The 22,457-nt window shown below is 43.9% G+C and overlaps 1 protein-coding gene across 1 annotated transcript in view; it reads left to right on the top strand.

Annotated features, from left to right (window-relative positions):
• Window positions 1–1,109: 1,109 nt before the first annotated feature.
• PTPRS (protein tyrosine phosphatase receptor type S) overlaps window positions 1,110–22,457 on the top strand; it is a 170,790-nt gene continuing 149,442 nt past the window's right edge. The window contains exon 1 of the mRNA XM_075611398.1: window positions 1,110–1,253. The gene's annotated coding sequence lies outside the window, so the exon portion shown is untranslated. The remainder of the gene's footprint in view (window positions 1,254–22,457) is intronic.

Below are 22,457 nucleotides of genomic sequence, written 5' to 3'. Positions count from 1 at the left end.
TTTCAGCATTAACGGTTCATGAGATAATTACCATTTTAGGTGCCAGTTCTCCCCAGACAAAACAACATCACTGCTTTTATTGTCCAATAGGATCCTGTAGCCAATGATGTTGGAACCTGTAAGATTTGGCTATCATATTATTTCCCCATGAGAGGAACCTTTAAATAACATAACTTCATCTGTGATTATCTTGCATACCGAAGTGTCGACAACAAAAAACAAAGATGCCCAAAGCTACTTTCAATGTGACAAAAATACACAGTGCAATACCTATATATTCTCTTGAAAAATGGTCATTTAGTTTAATCCTTTGGCCAAAGCGTCTTAGCGGGTTACGACAGATCCAATGCTGATCATTCTTCCCCTAATTATAGAAGTAAATAAGAATTTTAACTCAGGGAGTGTTAGGACCTGCTAACGGTCATGCCTTGAAGTGGCAGCAGGCTTAAGACGCTTTGGACAAAGGGTTAAACTAAATGACCCTTTTTCAAGAGAATATATAGGTATTGCACTGTGTATTTTTGGCACATTGGAAGTGGCTTTGAGCATCTTTGTTAGTTTTTTGTTGTATACATTTAGCCACGCCCACTAGCACTCATTTTAACACTTATATACATATACATATTATGTTTGAGGTTTCTCAGAGCTTGTTGGGTATCTGTGTGTCTAGTGTCGCCAAGATGAAAATAGTGAGGTTCCAATTATGTAAGAAAATCAATTTAAAAAAAATATATTCCCCCAGCCTGGATTTCTGCTTTAAAGGAATGAATAAAAGGTTACAGAAGATTCAAAACAATCTGCATGTCCACATTAACAAGTCCAAAAAACCTCCGTGAAACCGGTGTGAGAAACTCTGTGTCATATTATTATTAATAATATTCTTATTATTATTATTATGAGGGCGGAAGACTTTCTCAGCCCTCCTGCTGGAGCCTCTCCCTCCACGTGTATCCCATGCGGCCCTTTAAAACCCTTTTTTTTCTTTCTCCGCACGTGATCCCTGCGTGATGATGTCATTGTTAAACGTAGCCCCCCCGTTTCGAGCTGATCCCAGAGGGTGACGTCACCTTCCAAGGAGAGCAGAGCGCGAGCCGCAGACCTGACAGAGCGCGCGCCCGGGAGGATGTGAGGGACCGGGGGGCGTCCTGTTTGCACCGGGGGGACCGTCCGACACTGGGGGGAGGGGGGGATTATCTAACACAGGGGGGCGTCCTGTGAGCACCGGGGCGACCGTCGGATACCGGGGACAGCAGGTGAGGGTCTTGGGTGGGGGGAGTGCTGATGAAATCTGCAGAGCATCTCTATGCGTAGTGAAGATCTGCAAAGCATTGACATATAGTGAGAGGGCGTGGGGTGTGCAGAGCATCTGTGTGTGTTTCAGGGTTTGCATAGCATCTGTGTGTGAGGTGGGGTCTGCAGAGCATTTTTTGTTGGGGGGGCGGTCTGCAGAGTCTGTGTGTGTGGGGGGGCGGGGTGGATATACTGATCTTGGGTTCGGGGGGGGGGTGCAGATCATTTTTCTGTGTGCTTATGGGAACCACAAATCATCTCAATGTGTTTAGGGGTCTACTGTGCATCTGTATGTATTTAGGGGGTATGCCGAGTATCTGTATATATTTAGGGGGTCTACTGTGCATCTGTATGTATTTAGGGGGTATGCCGAGTATCTGTATATATTTAGGGGGTCTGCAGTGCATCTGTATATATTTAGGGGGTATGCAGAGTATCTGTATATATTTAAGGGGTATGCAGGGCGTGTGTGTTAAGGGGGTTGAAGAGCATCTATATGTGTTAGGGGGTCTGCAGAATATCTCTGTGGGGGGCGGGGTCTGCAAAGCATCTATGGGTCGAGAAGGTCAGTTTGCAGAGCAGGGTCAATCTGTATAGAATTATTATGGGGTAAGCAGCCAGGTATCTTAGTAATAGTATCTTGTGGGCATATTGGGGATAGGGTGACTGGAAATCGCGCTGTTCAGAGGTATCCAGCATGGATCTGCGGATTGTCTCTGTGTGGGGGCTGTAAAGCAAACCTGGGATGGTGTCTGGGTTCTTTGAGCACAGATGTATATATATTTAGTGAGTCTGGAGCTGTTGGTGGTGCTGAAAATGTTCAGATGCAGCAGTGTCACCATGTGAAGTCAATTTACTTAAGAGACAGAAAGACGTCCGGGGATTGCTGGCCCTTTCTGAGAGACAGCCAGATGTTAACATTGTATGACCGGAGAGACAGCTGATTGCAGGAATAACCCTCTGTGCCCAAGATAGAGGGTGTGAGGGGATCTCTTATGTCCCCACCCTCTCTTCTTCTGCATCTTCTCACTGCCTCACCCTGATTCATTCTTCTCTCCCTCTCTCCCTCTCTCCCTCTCTCCCTCTCTCTCTATCCCCCCCCCCCTCTTATTATCTCCCTTTCTCTTCCTGGCTCATCTCACTCTCTCTCCCATCTCAATGATATCCCATTGCTTTGACTCTCATCACTCCTCTCTCTCCATCTCTTCATCAAGTGCGATCACTATTGTCTTCAGGTGGGGTTATAGCTATTTCTTTCTCTTTATCTGTCTGTCTCGCATTTCTCTCTCACACACCCTCCCTTTGTGTCTCCCTCCCTCTCATTCTTCTGAGGTAGCTGTGTTATCACTCTCTGGCCCTCTCTCTGCCTCTCTCTCTTTCTCATTCTCCTGGTGTCACGTTGGTATCATCAGGTGGGATGGACAGTCTCTCCTGATGTGTGGTTAAACCTCTCATTCCATTCTCCCTGTAACGCGCAGAGGAAACCACTGTGGGCTTGAACTTCATCTTGTATTGTTTGAGATCCCTCTTTTGCGGTAACCTCTCCTCCTCATAGTCTGTGTTTTTCCTCGCATAACTGCATTAGCATAATACCTAAATGGAGACATTTGTCAGGACTCCATGCAGTCCAGTGAGCAATGAATGAGTTTGTATTCACCCAAACTTTAATTTATTTGTATTTACTTGTGCACTGCACTTTATAAAATGGTTTATGTTCTTCAACGAGAATAAGGACAAATAGCATTTACTATTGCAGATTGTTCAGTTGGATATATGAAGCACAGTATACTGTGTCTTTGGTGCACAGAGCAGTGTGTGTATGACTCTACATGGAGAAAGGCGAAGGATGGCTATCGCAGGTTAATAAAAATAATACATTCATTTTTTTGTAATTCTCAATCTTCTCCGCCGAACTACCCTCACAGAGACGTGTCCAGTGTTACCTGCGGACCGTCTCAGCTCACATGTCTCTTCTCACATGTAAATGACTCCTGGTCATCTCTTGCTGAGCACATCACAGAGGTTGACCTGGGGAAGCCTTCAGATCCCTAGGGGGCGATACATGCTAGTACCCAAGGTCTTAGTGTTTTTATTTGAACCTCAGCAAGGGCTCCATTAAGCTGCAGTCCTATTAATCAACCCTCATAGCCAAGCCCCATTCATCTATAGTCATTGTATGGTAGGCAGTCTGTGCATGTGGCTGAGGTTTCCTTCCTTGGATTCTGCTTTGAGATGTCTGACATAAGATTGAGGTTCTCTGATTTCATTTCTTTGCTCCGAATGGTTCTTTCCTAATGGGATTTTGACATTTCTTTGTGGGATTTTGACCTTTCTTTTTGTGATTTTGCCCTTGCAGGGGGTGACATGATACCCTTTCTGGGTGTTGGATTATACCTGCCTGTGTTGTGTGTCACTTGCTGCACTTCTCTTGTGTTTCCCCTTATGAACAGTTGAGAATAGTAGAGGTGGCTTTCTCTCCTGTGCTAAAAGTACTCATTCCTAATAATAATGTAATAGACAGGGCCCCAGATTGCTTTCTATCGGCTTGATATATTTGTACCTCAATGGGAACCCCAAATTTTCGGTCCGTTACCCAAAATTTAGCCCGAAATCTGTCTTATGTTTACATATAATATCTGTATATAAGGATATGTGCTTTTTTTTGCTCCTTTTAAACACCCAAATGGAATTGTTCTTTTAAAGTCAAATTGAAAAATCTGATACTCTACACAGATTGAAATACCAAATATAATTGTTCCTATCGTTTAACTCAACAGATGTGTGTGTTGAGTATTGAATCCAGTGGAGATACCTCTAGTCGTGTATATCGATATAGCAAATGACAGAATGAAGCTGAACTAACTCCGCCTCTCTCCAGATTGGGCATTTCTGTGTGTACTCAATCGCATACATGCACAGTAGATATATTCTGATTGTTCTAATTGTTTTATTAGTAGTATTACTAAAACAACGTGAGCTATTGCGCTGAATCAGTTCCTGGAAGAGCTCAGTGATATTGAATGTATGGGACAGGCTTCAATGATTCCTGGTCGGAGCTGAGGGGTCACTTCTCATTTATTTCAGTAGTACCTGCCCCAGGTAACGGGGGCCGTGAGCAATCGTCCCATAGCAGCTGATTGTTGTGTGTGCCCCTCCACAGCAAACTGTTTGGGGAAAGAGAAATGAGTGCATATGTCTAATTGGATAGAAAAGCACAGAATTCAGTGGGGCATGTATAGCCAGCTCTCTGTTGTTAAACGTGGTGGGATTTCATCAGCACGCTGCTTGTAATAGTTCTGTAATCCTATAGAGAGGCTCTGCAATTAGGCACAGTGAGAAAATAAAATGAAACAAATAATTGAGGGGCTCAAGAGAACACCCCCTCTCCCCTCCCCGTGTGTTAGGATGCCAGTGAGGACTGTGGCTGACTGTGCCTCATCCCCAACCCGCTGACAGCGGCAGGCAACCCGCAATATTGCTGCCTATAATCCTTATTCTATGCGGTATGTGGGCATCGTTATCCCGTGTGCGTGTTGGTGCTGCTTGTACTGTCAGATCTTCACCATGGCGGCACAGAGCAGTTTTAGCAGTGGATGGGGAGCAGATGGCAGAAAATAATAGACCCAACACAGAACCTGGGTTTGGACTCCGGGAGAAAAGTGTCTGTACAAAAAGCTCCTTACTTAGAACCTACAGAGACCACTGACTTTTAGACCATCCATCCTGTTGCGCTTTGTCTTGTAATCTTAAAGAAAGTGGCTCTGTGATGTATGTCTGTGGGGACAAAACACACATTTCCTCTCCTATGGAACTGGATCCACAAAGTGCGTCTGCATTTATATTCCAGTGAAATAGCTGAAGGCCCCCCTAAGAGACGGAGTGTGCTTTTGTGAGCGCCTATGACATTGTTGCTGTGCTCTAAAGTCTGGGAAACGTACTGATATTATTGTTTTCTGTGACATTTATCTTCTACATTTGGTAACATTGTTATTCTTATTTGTGGCGGAGGATGATGTAGGAAAGGAACATTTACATTAGAAAGACATGAATACATTTCCTTTCATACCTCATGTCCTTGAATTTCTCCCTACTAGCACCAGGGTTTTGTGCCAAATGTTTTCTGGCCAGTTGTGTTCCTCTCGCTGTTAAAATCCACAGTTTCTGACACAGAGATAAAACTGACTTTTATATCCTCCCGGGGAGGGGGCGAGTGCAGAGGTGACAGGGTTCTCTCTTCCCAGTGATGGATGTGAGGAGAACATTTTTGTACAAACAGGGAGTGCATATGACTAATACATAATAATAATAATAATAATAACAATGAACTATTTCTCGTCTACTGTTTTCTCCCAGGACCTGTTGCATTTATTTGGCTCTGGAATTTTTAGTTGCATTTTCGCCCCAAACATTAATAAGATTTCATTTATCCTAAGAAGGGGTTTATGCCCATTTTTACTAAGTGGTGCTTCGCCATAGTGGGCCGATACTGTGTGCTCGGTAAATATGTGTTTATTCCAGTTGAAAAAACATTGATCTGCAGAGGAGGTAACATCATTGAGATGTGGTACTGTCCCTTTATATTTTAATTACTGTCCAATGTGAGACCAGGATACATGTATGTGCTATTACATAAAAAATATATATACTAGGGTGACACATACCACATTTAGATGGGGGGTGGGGGGGTGATCACTCGTTTTCAGTTTGGTAATACCGATTCAGCCCAAACTCTCACCGACCCCTCGTCCACATTGGCAGGACCCGGGGCTACAGCTTCATGTGAATAATTACCTCCCTAGCAGGGGGAAGTTCCATGGTCCCAGATTCTGGCGCTATTTGTGATATATCCCAAATAAAGGAGCTCGACCATCTCTGAAGCTTTCTTTCTATTTATTGTTGTGCAGCCCTTAAATTACATTCTCCAAACAAATCTCTCTGTACACTGGTTATTAGAGCCTTGCTGGGGAAGCTGGCAAATCACTCATCTGCCCCCTGCAGAAACATTATACCTTTATCATCGTGAGTTGGGTTTTTTTTTTCTAGCTAAGAAACAGCATTAGAAATAAGGATGAGTGTGAATGTGTGCAGGGATAATCGGCGAGGTTTCATGTTTCCGTCTGAGTGTAATTTTCTCCTGACTGCATTAGGCACAGTTTACAGAATCAATCAAAGTGAATTGAAAATATTAGGAAATAGACTATTAAATTGTACTCGTGGAAATGTTCAGTTTGGGCTGATTGTAACCTTGACAATTAGCATAGAGCAGTGCTGTGAGTCTGGCACTTCTGGGCTGTGAGTCTGGCACTTCTGGGGGTGTGAGTCTGGCACTTCTGGGGGTGTGAGTCTGGCACTTCTGGGGGTGTGAGTCTGGCACTTCTGGGGGTGTGAGTCTGGCACTTCTGGGCTGTGAGTCTGGCACTACTGGGCTGTGAGTCTGGCACTACTGGGGCTGTGAGTCTGGCACTACTGGGGCTGTGAGTCTGGCACTACTGGGGCTGTGAGTCTGGCACTACTGGGGCTGTGAGTCTGGCACTACTGGGGCTGTGAGTCTGGCACTACTGGGGCTGTGAGTCTGGCACTTCTGGGGCTGTGAGTCTGGCACTTCTGGGCTGTGAGTCTGGCACTTCTGGGCTGTGAGTCTGGCACTACTGGGGCTGTGAGTCTGGCACTACTGGGGCTGTGAGTCTGGCACTTCTGGGCTGTGAGTCTGGCACTACTGGGGCTGTGAGTCTGGCACTACTGGGCTGTGAGTATGGCACTACGGGGCTGTGAGTCTGGCACTACTGGGGCTGTGAGTCTGGCACTACTGGGGCTGTGAGTCTGGCACTACTGGGGCTGTGAATCTGGCACTTCTGGGCTGTGAGTCTGGCACTACTGGGCTGTGAGTCTGGCACTACTGGGCTGTGAGTCTGGCACTACTGGGGCTGTGAGTCTGGCACTACTGGGGCTGTGAGTCTGGCACTTCTGGGCTGTGAGTCTGGCACTACTGGGCTGTGAGTCTGGCACTACTGGGGCTGTGAGTCTGGCACTACTGGGGCTGTGAGTCTGGCACTACTGGGGCTGTGAGTCTGGCACTACTGGGGCTGTGAGTCTGGCACTTCTGGGCTGTGAGTCTGGCACTACTGGGCTGTGAGTCTGGCACTACTGGGCTGTGAGTCTGGCACTACTGGGGCTGTGAGTCTGGCACTACTGGGGCTGTGAGTCTGGCACTACTGGGGCTGTGAGTCTGGCACTACTGGGGCTGTGAGTCTGGCACTACTGGGGCTGTGAGTCTGGCACTACTGGGGCTGTGAGTCTGGCACTACTGCAGTAGGAGTCTGGCACTACTGGGGCTGTGAGTCTGGCACTACTGGGGCTGTAAGTGGCACTACTGGGGCTGTGAGTCTGGCACTATTGGGGCTGTGAGTCTGGCACTATTGGGGCTGTGAGTCTGGCACTATTGGGGCTGTGAGTCTGGCACTACTGGGGCTGTGAGTCTGGCCATGAAGACCACACACCCAAAACTATTATTATTAATACTAATAATAATTTACTCTGTACTCTGCACAGGCTGCCTACCATGTAATGACTACAGATGAATGGGGATCGGCTGTGGGCGTTGATTAATAGGACTGCAGCTAATTATTATATTTCATCCAAGGTTTGCCCCATGTATTTAACATTAAGACAAGTTCTGGTCCTGGGCGAGCACCTAATGTTTTGATAAGCAACTTTAAAAACACAACTGATAAGAGATGGGTGCAGAGTATGGATCGCTAATCTAGTCCCTCTTTAACCCAGCACATGTATGTAATATCACCTCCCCCCCCCCCCCATTTGTTGTATAGTGATATTAAGGAATCGAGCAAGTGCCTCTTTAGTGAATCCCCCACCTCACTCTTCCAAAGCAAGACCTGCAGTGAGGGAGGGGGTTCACTAAAGAGGCTCAGCTGGATTCCTGAATATCCCTGTACAGCAAATTCTTTGTGTGCACAGAATGTGCTGTATATCACACACGGGCAATAAAGCAGAGCAATTTTACATTGTGTTGTTGTGTTAGAAATTATTGATGAGCTGAAAAGCCTGCCTGTGCCGCCCGGCACATACTCATTTCCCTAGCACAGAATTAAATCAACTGTAAACAGGAGGGGGGTGGGGGGTAGGATTTGCCTTCTGCAATGTGACATGTAATCTATAACGGGAATAAATCCTGTTTAGGAAGTGCCCAGTTCCAGACAAATGTCAGCCCTCCCTACAGGTGAATATTCAACATAAGTTATGTAGCAGCAATGACTGTTTTATTTGCCATTTTTTCTTCTCTCTCTCTCATGGAGGCTGAAGAGGGGGAAGGGTTTTTTTTTATTCCAGATACAGGAATGTCACCTCCTCTGTATCCCACTGTGGGGAATGTCAGAGAAAGCCATACAGATCTGGTTGTGTCCCCTGCCAATTGTGTTTCTTTCATTATTCTAAATCCCAGTCCCGTGTGATTTTTTTCACAGGATACATTTTGTGCTGTTACATAGAAAACAGAAATCAGGTTACAAATGCCACTTTTTGTGAAATATTGAGAAATACACGGTTCAAAGCAGAGGTGCTGAACCCAAGTCCCTTATTACTTCCAACCCCCACCACCACCACCTTCCAACAGGTCAAGTTTTTAGGATATCCCTCCTTCAGCACTTGTGGCTCAATCAGTCCCTGCTTCAGCACAGGTGGCTCAATCAGAGGTGCAGTCTTTGACTGAGCCACTGATTGAACCACCTGTGCTGAAGCTGGGATATCCTGAAAACATGACCGGTGGGGGGAGGGGCAGGACTTGAGTTGAGCCCCCCCTGGTATAGAGGGGGTTACTGTCCTCTCTGGGTTTAAATCTTGCTGTAGTTTTATGAGGAGGTGCCTCCACATCCCATCCTCAGGGTTTTAGTGCAGTTTTTTATTACTATTCCGGAGAGATCATTACTTTTGCCATTGCCTTGTGATTACAGCTTCATATAATCCGCTGGCGCTCAGTGAGATTTCTTTCCTTTCTTCCTAGGTTTAAAAAAAAGATAATATAACAAAGCAAAATAGACAGGAAGCCTCAGGGAGGAGGGGGTGGAGGGGGATCCGCTGATGCCTGATATGTAATGATAGGGTGTGTATTATCGTGATATGAGCAGTCATGTGATATGGGGAGTTATATCAGGATACGGGGAGTTACGAATTCTGATGCTAAAAGTAGACTTCAGTCTGTTGTTTCACGTGATTTTTGTGCGATTCATTTTAAAAAGGAAACCCTTATTTTCCTGATACCAGTCTATGTGCAGTGAGCTTGACATGGGTTTCCTCCTCCCCATGTATATGCTGTACTGTAGTGCAGAGAGATATGAATGGATTGCTCCAGGTTGTTTGAGCATTATCTCATACTGAAGTAAGGGTTTTGCTGCTCATTGTCTGTGTTTGTGTGTGCATTTCGTTAGCCACAGAACAGTATTGTCTATTCGTTTTTCATTTTATGTATGTATGTATATATATCTCCAATAAAGAATATAACTTATGAGCACATTCACATGTCTTAGACAGGTCTGCACCCTGCCTTTCAACCATTATCACTTAGCATACAGTGCTCCCACTGCAGCAAGGTATTCTGGGAAATGACATGCAAATGAGCACATAATGTGTCACCTTTTTGACTAGAATATCCATTCACATGGAGCCCATTTAAGTAAATGCATCGCCGTTCACACAGCTTTTAAGCACAGCATGGGACAAGTAAAGCAAGTCAAACCACTCACAGACATGTTTCAACCTTGCTGGGTATCATCAGTGTGAGGTTGGTTTATACTTGCTTTGCAATATTTCTAGGCTGGGTAGGTTTACCATTACATTTCATTTCCCATCATCCCTTGCTGCAGTGGGAGCACTGTATGCGAGGTGATAATGGTTGAAAGGCAGTGTTGCAGACCTGTCTAAGGCTAAGGCCCTGCTGCCTCAGACCACGCGCCCGCACTGCAGACAGGCGGCGTGTGGAGAGGCACTGGGAAATGACATGCAAATGGTCACACAATGTGTCATCTTTTCCCTGAAATCCATTTTTTCATGGAACCCTTCTAAGCAAATGCCTGCTGTTCACACAACTTTTAAGCACAGCATGGGATTAGATGCAAAGCCAGTCAAACCACTCACAGACAGCCGTTTCAACCATTTGGGTCTCATCAGTGTGAGGTTAGTTGTACTTGCTTTGCAATTTTCACGGTTGGGTAGGTTTACACACACACACACACACACACACACACCAGGAGGAGGGCAGGGAGAGACCCTCAGTTTAACTTTATTAATAATAATAAACAATGTAATTTGACTTTATTATTTAGTTTGTTGAGGAAAATGTGATATGCAAATTTTAAGGTATAGTTAAAAAACTATATATTTTTTATTTATTGGACCTTATGAAGCACAGTGAATCGTATGTATATGTAAATACCATAGAGAGATGTACACAGGCACGCAGGGGACTTTAAAGTAAAGAGATTTATTTAAAGTAAGACAATGTTTCTGTCCTGTCCAGGACCTTTATCAAGACAATGTGTGACACACACATACACACACCTATTTCCTATTGCCTGATGTTGCTGCGCTTATTGTATCATTATAATTCCCTGTATTGTCTTTGTGAAGCGCTGAGTACACTTTTGGCGCTATATAAATAAAGATATACATACATACCTCCTGTCCTCATTCACCCTTCTAAGCTACAGGCAAGTGGTTGTTGTTTTTCTGTGGGAAGTAAAAAAGAGACATGAGCAGCTTCTGATCATGAAGAACAATATCTTCAGGACATACTAGGGGTCTTCAGGAGGAACCCCCCACGTTCAGGGAATGGGCCTGGGCCATTTACGACCTGAAATAAATCCTAAAGAAGTGATTAGTGGATGAGACAGACAAACATCCTGCAGGCTTGTGCTCAGAAGCTGTATCCAGCAGCACATTTATAATTTATATGCGGAATCTGAAAGCCGCTAGCTAAATATAACACAAATAAAACGGGCAGGATCCCAGATGGCAGAGCTGGGAGGAGTTGCCATAGAGGGTCAGGTGTGGGAGGCTCTGTTGTCTGATTAACCCCTGCTGTGCGGGTCTTTCTATGTTACTAGCCTAAATTTCCATACACCTGTTGGTGTTAGAAATATGTACTGTGTCATCTGAGAATAGCAGAGCTCACACGGTCGGTTTCAACGTTGCTTTTATTTATTTTTGGCTGAGTACGAGATACTTGTGTCCTGTTTCCATTATATTTCACATTATTTCTTTGTCATCCTGTCTGCTACATTTAAGATGAGGTCATCACTTGGCACCTACCTGTCCTTGCCACTTGGGGCAGTTTTGCTCCCCACATGCCACTGCTGACATGCAGCTAGCCTGTTCTCCCACAAGGGGGAGCCCTTATGTTCATTCTGCATGACTGTTCGTGGATGTGAGCATCCGATTGTAGAACTGGATAATGTGCATCATGCGTTTCAAACAGTCTTTTCTTAACTTGTTTCACCTCAGATGGCTGTGTGCCCTGTACCTTCTTAGGATAACCCCAGCCTTACCTACCGGAATTTCCATTCACAGATAGAGACAGCTGCAGTGTGCTTTGCAATGAGCTCAGTCAACCCTGACTGTAGGTTGTAGCAGCAGTTTCTCCTGTATTCACGGGAATGCTTATTATTCATCAAATGTTTCTGCAGTTTGACAGATCTACACTGGTTGAGTTTGCTCGTAGGGCGATAGGCACAGCAGAGCCTTCGCTTTTTGTTCTCAGTCATGGAGTTTAAACCAATAGGCCCCTGTCCTTGTTCCTTTGTCTGACTCCCGTGGGTGCTAAATCCTCTTGCTGGCTCCCATTGAGCGATCCCATCAGTGCTGGCCTGGATCCAGGGAGCCTTTTAATCCTGTCTTGCTGAGTGCTGGTGGGTTTACAGTTCTGGCAAAACACCAACATTTGGTCACATCTGGGAGCAGTGTAATTAAAATTGGACCGTATTTTACAGATCAATCAGGAGATGGGGAGTTTATGGTTCCTCCTGCCTAATTGATTATTGGAAACTGTTAATTGTTTCATGCCACATTGATTTATAAATTAAAGAGATTGCCAGCAGCCTCCGTTCTTATGTGCAAAGAAATCACATATTTTATAGCAAAGTTTCTAAACATTTCCAGCTGGGAAACGGGTCCCTTTAATTACAATAACATCTTTATTATGTGTACTTAAGGATATGGAATTGTCTGTGCTATTTTGTGTGTGAGGCTGCGACTTGGAGCACTGAACAGAAGGCAGGTACTTCATTACTGGGGAGGAAAAGCAACAGATTCTATTTAGCAGAGACACAGGTTCTTAATCAAAGTTTTCAGGTGGCAAAATTAGTTTAAAAAAACAGTACCAGAATTATATGTCAAAAATCAACTCTGCAAGCAAATGCATTCTTTTATTTTTTGTTTTGTTAAATGTTGTGCTATTCTGTGCCCCAGTCTGCGAGTATAGCAATTCTGCTAAACAACTATGTTATGCTATTAATCTCTAACAGAGGTACATTGGTCGTTTGGCTCTGTGGAGCAAGAGGAGTACTTGTAGGAAGCAGTTATATGAAGCAATAGGGAGAATTGGAAAAGAGCTATAATTAGCCTTTATATGGATCAATAGGAGGAGTTATAGGGAGAGGTTATATGGGGCAATAGGAGGAGTTATAGGGAGAGGTTATATGGGGCAATAGGAGGAGTTATAGGGAGAGGTTATATGGGGCAATAGGAGGAGTTATAGGGAGAGGTTATATAGAGCAATAGGAGGAGTTATAGGGAGCGGTTATATGGGGCGATAGGAGGAGTTATAGGGAGAGGTTATATGGGGCAATAGGAGGAGTTATAGGGAGAGGTTATATAGAGCAATAGGAGGAGTTATAGGGAGAGGTTATATGGGGCAATAGGAGGAGTTATAGGGAGAGGTTATATGGGGCAATAGGAGGAGTTATAGGGAGAGGTTATATTGGGCAATAGAAGGAGTTATAGGGAGAGGTTATATGGGGCAATAGGAGGAGTTATAGGGAGCGGTTATATGGGGCAATAGGAGGAGTTATAGGGAGAGGTTATATGGGGCAATAGGAGGAGTTATAGGGAGCGGTTATATGGGGCAATAGGAGGAGTTATAGGGAGCGGTTATATGGATCAATAGGAGGAGTTATAGGGAGCGTTATATGGAGTAATAGGAGGAGTTATAGGGAGAGGTTATATAGAGCAATAGGAGGAGTTATAGGGAGAGGTTATATAGAGCAATAGGAGGAGTTATAGGGAGAGGTTATATAGAGCAATAGGAGGAGTTATAGGGAGAGGTTATATGGAGCAATAGGAGGAGTTATAGGGAGCAGTTATATGGGGCAATAGGAGGAGTTATAGGGAGAGGTTATATGGAGTAATAGGAGGAGTTATAGGGAGAGGTTATATGGAGCAATAGGAGGAGTTATAGGGAGAGGTTATATGGAGCAATAGGAGGCGTTATAGGGAGCGGTTATATGGGGCAAGAGGAGGAGTTATAGGGAGAGGTTATATGGAGTAATAGGAGGAGTTATAGGGAGAGGTTATATGGAGCAATAGGAGGAGTTATAGGGAGAGGTTATATGGAGCAATAGGAGGCGTTATAGGGAGAGGTTATATGGAGCAATAGGAGGCGTTATAGGGAGCGGTTATATGGGGCAATAGGAGGAGTTGTAGGGAGAGGTTATATGGAGCAATAGGAGGCGTTATAGGGAGAGGTTATATGGGGCAATAGGAGGAGGTATAGGGAGCGGTTATATGGAGTAATAGGAGAAGTTATAGTGACCGGTTATATAGAGCAATAGGAGGAGTTATAGGGAGAGGTTATATGGAGCAATAGGAGGCGTTATAGGGTGCGTTTATATGGCACAATAGGAGTTAAATGGCGAGATATAATATGGAGCAACAGGAGGAGTTGTCGGGAGCAGTTATATGGAGTTACTGGTTTAGTTGCCAGTGGTTTAGGCTGCCACGTCCCGTGGGTTCCGCAAGCCAATAGGAATCTGCAACGTAATTGGGGGATGACGTTGTGGCTTCCTATTCGACTGTCGTTTAAATGTCCATGGGGAAAACTTGGTGATAAAGCCAATAAGTATTTTGGCAATGGAAAAACAGAGGGTTGAAATTGAGAAATAGGCAGGATTGCTGCTTTAAGTACACTTCAACACTTTAAAGAAGTCAAACTTGTACTACCTTGATAGCATAGAGCTGATTTTAACTTCGGCTTATACCATCATATTAGAGCTGACAATAGAAAGCAAGGTGTTCCTTATGATAATTTCTGAGAAGTAAAGAATCTCCATGATGCATCAAATGAAGAAATATATATATTCCGAACATAATGCAAAAACTGTCATTTCGACTCACTGGGGTCTTTCTCCAGGCACACACCCTTGTGGGTCGAAATGTCGTTTTTTTTGCATCTTGTTTGAAATAAATATGTTGTCATTTATTTTTTCATTCGATGCATTGTGGAGATTCTTTACTTCTCATGCATGATCCCATGAAGATTGGGCCATCTCTCCTCTCCACTGGATGCTGTCACTAGTGTCAAAAAGTATCATCTTCATGTCCCCTACTTTTTTCTATTTTTGCTTTTCCTTTTTGATAATTTCTCCCACAGCACTATATTTGTAAAAGGAGGGGACAGTAATGGACAAAGCACAGGCAATTCTTACAAGGATCCCAGTTAAACACTCATACTGTATGTTACGAGTTACATAGTAGATGAGGCTGAATAAAGACATATGTCCATCGAGTTCAACCTATGCTTGACCCAGAGACGCCTATGAATGAATGAAACCTTCCCGTGCTGAATGGGGCAGAGACGCATTGCTGTACGTACAGATAGATGCTTCTCTGCAATGACTTACAATTTACTCAATGGGTGTAAAGTATTTATCTCATCTCACAGCTCAGCTCTGTCACGAGGTGAAGAATACACACACGACAGGCAGCCTTGGTCCGAGGTTAGAATCGAAGAATGAATCAGGATGCCCTGGTTATAGCAGGGCAGCGTTTCACAGGGACTTGTACAATAATTGACAGAGATGTGCGTTGCCTGAGGAAGCGACCATTCTTCTCCCAGTGTCTGCAGACAGGTGTATTCCGTTCTCTGTTTGTATTTGTTCAGAATTCACGATTTTTTTTTCCTGAAATAAAAGCTGTGATTTTGGCTTCCCTGATCCTAGCTTCAGTTGTGGCAGAACAAGAAGAGGGAGAGAATAATACACACCATGTATTCCGCTTAACTGCAGCGCAATCTACAATTAGTATTGTTTTATTTATTGGCATCTTAATTTCTACTTTTGCCTTTGTGTTAATTATCAGACAATGCAACATGTGCACTTACCAGCAGCTGCGTAGTGAATTCAGGGCATTGCTAACAAAACTTCCAATTAATGATGTAAGGTGTTTGTATGTAGCATGGGAGGAACAACTTGTGCTTTTCCCATTAGACAGTACAAAGGCAATCTGCAATGTTAGCACTGTATGTGGTATCATTGCAGTGGCACCATTCTGCACTTACATAAAGTAATAGATATTCAGACGTGTGCAGGTGCAGCCACATCTGAGGTACATTGTTATTTTATATTCAGACCTTCCTGTCTTCAAAGGGCACACATGATTTTTTTATTATTTCATTTTGTAACCTGGGCTTATTAGACAGAAGCAGCTTTTAGTTTAGATAGTGCTATGTTGCGGTCATGGCAGGGGGGGGTATTCTCAGAGGGGGTTGCTAGTTAATTATGGGTCTTAAATATAATAGGGAACAATTACCCTAACTTACTCCCTAATGTATTTCACAGTATCCCACTGTTAACTGGTTAAAATGCCATGCTAAATGTTAATGTGTTGGGCCTATGCTTTATTATATTCCTATTATAATTAATGAGATACCTTCAAGGAAAGTGTGACATTATGAGTGAGGGCTTTTATTTCATAGTGTTTGTATGATGCTAGGGAATCTTCCTGGAGAGAATGATTCTTTAAATGCTCTGTTTATTCTTCCTTGCTTGTGGACATAGTGTGTAAAGTTGTGTTACTGCGAGGGAATAGTGTGACACTTTCCCATGTTGTTGGGAGTGCTGAATATGGAAATAACCTGATGTGTGAGAGACAGCTCACAATGTGTCTGGCATGTTCTGTACACTTGTGGAGTGCTGGTAAACGTGGTTTGAAACCCAGATCCCTCCACTGCGTCTGACCTTGGGCAGGTCACTATCTCCCTGTGCCTCAGGCTTCAGAAATTACATTGTAAACTCTATTGAGTCAGGAAGTGCCTGAAATAAATCTAGGAAGAGCTCTGCATACATAGCAGCACAATATATGCGTGTGTGTGTGTGTGTGTGTGTGTGTGTGTGTGTTGTTGTTGTTATTGATATTAAATAGAGTTGTGGATACATTGTCTAAATCAGCAGTGGAACCCATCTGGTGGGTGGCGCTGTGCAGACAGCCTGGTGATGATGTGCATTGAAGCGATGATAACAAGGCCATTCTGAGGCACTGATAATCTGAAATATCTTTGCCATCCTGTCTTCACAATAATGCCTTTGGAAGAAGACAGATAGAGGTGTATCATCTGGGCCTTGATACATTTACTGTTTCTATCTCATCAGAATAAATTAGAATGCATCAGCCTTCTCAGTAGAACTGAGGAAGGTGAAGAAGACCTATGAACACATACATAGACATGCACATAAAAGTACACGTAAATACACATGCAAACTGTATAACACACATAAATATACACAAGTATACATAAGATACATGTACACAAACATATCTATATATTTATATACATAACACACACATACATGTGCAGATAAACACACATACGTACACATAATATATATATGTGTGTGTGTGTGTGTGTGTGTGTGTGTGTGTGTGTGTGTGTCTATACATAATACATGTACACCTAAACATGCATATGTGATGACTCATAACATATATACATAAACTTAACATAGGTAATATACTCACACAAACACATTCATGCACATTCATACATGTACACAAATATACATACATACATCCATGAATACAAATACACATAACACATGCATAAATATATACACATGCATGAATGAACATCTAATAGACACATATAACCAACACTTACCTACACTCACAGAAACACTATATATACACACATAGATACACAAACACACGTAGGACTGGTAGAATTGATTTTCTGTTTGGAATCAGCTTAACAGAAGAGTTTGCCCCAGTTGAACATGCATCAAATATAGAGCAAAAATGTATCCCTTTTTTAGTTCTTTTTTTTAAAGTACATTTTGAAGCAAAAGTCCATTTATTTGCAAACATTACTTGCGTACCTTTTTAGGGTAAGGCTGTGTAATGAGGTTTCTTTCATCTGAAAACATGGCATGTGCTGGTATCAAACCGAACAAGAAATCAGCATGGATACCCTCGCTTCAGGGGGGAGAAAAATCCAACTCGTTTAAAAGATATATTCTATAATTGTATGTATGTGCACAAATACTAATAGAAATTATGTTGTTGTGTGGCTGCTAAGAATAGCTGTAAGATTGGGGAGACATTGTGTTTAGTGTATGTAACTACTTCTAATAGAGCAGAGCTGAAAAGGCAGCTGACCGCTCTTGTACAGGGGCAGCCATATTACTCTGAATGGGGATTTGTTAAAATAAGAAACGTCTAATGTGCTTGTAGTCTTGCAGTATCTGCAGGGCAGGAATAGGGAGGTTTGGGTGAAATTATCTTCTAGTAATGTCCAATTCATCTTAAGCTACCAAGATTTACCCTTTAGGCCTTATCAAAAACGGCATGAAGCGGCCGATCGCAGAAAACATCCATTTCAATAATTGAATGTTTAAACTCTAAACATTAAGTTGCACGGCTGGCCATTCTGGAGCTGGGAACAAATTGCTGTTGTCTTTATCCAAGTATATTTCGTGGGTGAAAAGGTAGATAAATAGTGGGGCAAGTTTAAAAAAAAAAAAAGGGAAGGAGATTTATATAAAAACAGGAAAAGGTGAAGCCGGAGAAATCCTTCAAACACAGAACGGGACAGCTCCTTAGCTAAGAGAATGACGGACCCCTCTGCTATATATCCTGCCAAATAAAGGGATAGGTTAAAAAAAAAAAGTGACAAGTCATTAAAATACAATCTGTTCCTCCACCCAACAAACACACCTGCCAGTGTCATGCTAATCATTTCTCAATATAGTTATTCATTATTTCTATGGCTCCATTAAAGGCACAATCCATGCAATATCCTACGTGTGTGTGTGTGGTTTAAAAAAATAAAAATCCGTTCTGTAGTATTAGATAATACTTACTAGATTTTGTTTAAAATTCAACTCTTAATGGCATTTTTAATGAGTTTTAATATACTGAGGATCCTTTGATTTCTAGATTTCAATAGCGGGTTTTTGCCCACTACCCCTAGCAGTGCAAGATCTTTCTGTTTGTGACCATTGTCATGGGAGACCAGGTTATTTACACCTTTTAACCAGGATCATTCATTGAGCAAAACAAGGTAGAGAAATAAATTGTAATTTATTCGGCATAAATTAGTTTACACACAATAAAACACAAAATGCAGATGAAAAGACACACTTACTTTGGGGCTGGGGTTGAAAACTAGACTTTCCTAGGTGCAGGGAACTCTTTGGGAGAGTTTTACCCTGTCCGGGACTTAGCCCGGAATCTCCTGGAACCCAAAATCGGCATAAAATTCTATACGCCACCGCTGCGTTCTCTTCTGAGAACTTGGTCCCCCCTGAGCGCGAGTCAGGCCAAATCTCCTGGAGCTCAAATCTGCATAAAATCTCAGCCGTAACCACTACGTTAGTTTCTGAGAACTTGGGCGCAAAATGCTGGACTTAGTCTCTGGCGGGCAGGCTTTACAGGCTTGAAATCGAAGCTGGTTGCTTTGCTATTACAAACAAAGCATATTTGAAAAGCCCGCCCGCGCTCTTTTGGCTCTGACTCAAGGGGATTGATTGGCACACGGCTTCTTACAGTATTCTCTGCTTCATTCACAAAATGGAAGCAGACCGGACAGCCAATCAGCGCGTGGGATCTTTCTCCAGCAGCCAGAGCCAAGCCGGGTAGAAAAGCCGGGTCAGCGGGAAATTTAAAATAGCCAAGAGACATCCACGCAAGCCTGACACTTCTCCCCCCAGCTATCCCAATGCAACCCGCTGGGCAGGCGCCCCATTAATCGCCGGACCTAGTACTCCGCCTTTCCCCGCTGACCAAATGCCGGTCACACCTCTGGGCATCCTCTGGCTGCTTTGAACTCCACTGTCCAGCAGACCTACCGGCGCCTATGGGTTTGCACGGGCTGCCTGTTTGGACATCGGTTCCGAATGTAAAAACACACTGAAATACATTTTAATAAACACTGATTCTCGGGGAACCCCTTCAGCTATGTGGCACTTTAGGTGAGGATCTCGGGGTTTGAAAACTTGGAGTCTGGGAGACACTGTAGGGCCATAGTACAACTCACCCCGGGTACCCGAACATAGTGTGAGTAAGCCGGGGAGAATTATAGGGCCACCGGTAACTTTGTCCCCAGACCTCCTGCAATCAAAATGACTTGCTTTTCACCCCAAACCCCCTCCTAAAACTTAGACTTCAAAAGTTTGAAATCTCTATGGTACAGGGAACATAAAAGGAACAATGTGTCTTTATTTCTGTCTGCCTTATTTCCCCACACACGTTCCTTTTGACTTAGTTTGGACTCTCATAGCCCCCCCAACCTTATATACGGTTGGGCACCTACAAACGCTATACTGGTTGTGGGTCACCTTGGCACTAGCTGGGGTACGCCCCTTAATATAGGGATTCCCTCAGCTACAGGGATATATATTTATCCCTGTGCCTCATCCTCCTTTCTGGGCTGTGCTGAAGCAGAGTACCCTAGTGGTGAGTCACGCTTACGTTTTCAAGGGAAGATTCCCGGGTACATTTATTGTGGAACCGGTAACTCTGAACCCCAACCTTCTAGACACATTCTGTCAATGGTTCCTCCGCAAAAAACCCCTTGTAACTCACCCACTAGCAGTCCCTGCTTGATTGCGTGCCTGGAAAGGGAAAAACACGAAAAAAATGGTTTTTATTACATTTTGCAAACACAGTTCAATGCAAAAATGCACTGTTACTTGATCAAAGAGCTAACTCTCTTGGACCCTTACACATGGAGTAGGGGTAACCAAATGGACTTGACCGTTATTATATAGTCTGGTTACCCCCTCCTGTCACAATCATTTGTTGCCAATATTCCCAGCAGTTTAAGCTGCAAACTGCAACAATAGATAATGTTACCTTAGTGATATAAGGATACATTATAGCTTCTGAGTTACACTGACTGAAGGATTGCTGGAAACTGAAAGGCAGCCATTTAGTGAACCCCAGGAACCAGGATCTTTGCTGATCGGACACGGTAGAACTAATCGATCGGCGGCGTAGGTAATTAGTTTTCAATAAAGGTAATCAAAGGCTGCATATATTGTTTGGCTTCTTGGATTGCCTCTTTTAGCAGCACCATACAGAACATGTACAGATTCAGCAAACCTTACTGTCTCTGGTACCGCTGCCACATCAGTACCGGAGGATTAGTGCTGGGGGGGTACCCTTCGGAAGCATGAATCCCCCGCATCACATGACGGCAGACACTGTCACTGGCCGGCTGACTTTTGCTTCCTTGACCATGTCGCCGGGAACAGGGAGTCATGCAAAATCTGTACGGCTAGGACCCCAGTGGCCACTTCGGTGCTCGCTACAGCGTGCAGGCCGCACACAAAGCACAGCCCTCTATGGGGCAGGCCCCAGATGGCGTGTGCGTGCGCGCACAAACCGCGATGCGTGACCGCCTTGGCCAAAACACAAGATATTTGTCTTTTAGTATGGCGGCGGTTCAACCAATGAGGGCGAATAGCCACATGACGTCATGGCCGCGCTCCTGCCATATCCCCCCCTCTTTCCCCCCCCCCCCCCCCGTTGGATCTCCTGCTCATCACTCCAAGCACAGCCGCAGACCACATGTCGCAGCTGAAACGTGTTCACGCACCGCCAGACGCTCCAGCGCTGATGCAGCTGTGACCTCTGGGGCCGTAGCCCAAGATGACCACAACTTACTACATCTGTGAGATGACATGCTCCTAATGTACTCCATGTCCTCTCCTTGCTCCTTATTTTTGTGCTGTTGATTTTCAGTACAATGTGGAAGAGATTGGGGCATTGGCTGGCAGGTGTGGGAGATATTTGGACTGGCTGTGAAGTGTTTATATGTTTCTGTACCTTGCTTTCCAGATCCCTCTCTTAGGAAGATGTGAAATTCCTTCCAGGTAATGTGTTAGAGGGAATAAATCATGCTTGGTTTTCAGGTGATACAGGAAGTTAAAGCACAAACCCAAACCAATTAAATAAAATCCAGTGATAAAATACAAACTAGATATCACCAAAAGAAGATGCAGCTGGCGTAAGGAGTTTCCCTACCCCTCTGAAGACGTCACAAAAAACACTCAAAGCGCAAAACTCCCATTGGACGTATTAAAGTGATGGTCAGACAAGGAATCTGGTAACAGGAACTCTCAATGATGTATAAAAAGAGAGAAAAAAAACACAACACAATTTAATACAGTATAACATATGATAGCGCAAAAGAGCTCCTCCCGCTCACAGCTCTGAGATTCAGAGTGGTCAAGTCACCTGTTTTATTCTCAGAGCTGTGAGCAGAATGAGCTCCTTTGCGCTATTATATGTTATATTAAATTGTGTTGCACTATATTCTCTTTTTTTCTCTCTTTTTATACATCATTGAGAGTTCCTGTTACCAGATTCCATGTCTGACCATCACGGGCGTTTTGCGCTTTGTGTGTTTTTTGGTTTTCATGTGACCTGTGCAGTTTGTTGCTTCAGGTCCAGGCAGGTTTTTCAGAGCCACGAGGGGTGGATCATGGTGCAAGCTTCCTGGATTTGTGTCCTTGGTCAGAGCGGAGACACTCTGCCATTATTCTGATGGATGGTTTCATTTCCATTTTACTGAAATATAATACATTGAATCCCAGCGTCAGCAGCCTCCCTTCATTACAGTTTACGGATAAGCATCTCTAATCATAGGACGATCTTCTAAAGCTGCC

Source organism: Ascaphus truei, chromosome 8 (genome assembly GCF_040206685.1).
Source record: "Ascaphus truei isolate aAscTru1 chromosome 8, aAscTru1.hap1, whole genome shotgun sequence".
Taxonomy (NCBI): domain Eukaryota; kingdom Metazoa; phylum Chordata; class Amphibia; order Anura; family Ascaphidae; genus Ascaphus; species Ascaphus truei.
Note: the sequence above shows the minus strand (reverse complement) of the source record. Positions and strands in the feature narration are given on the sequence as shown.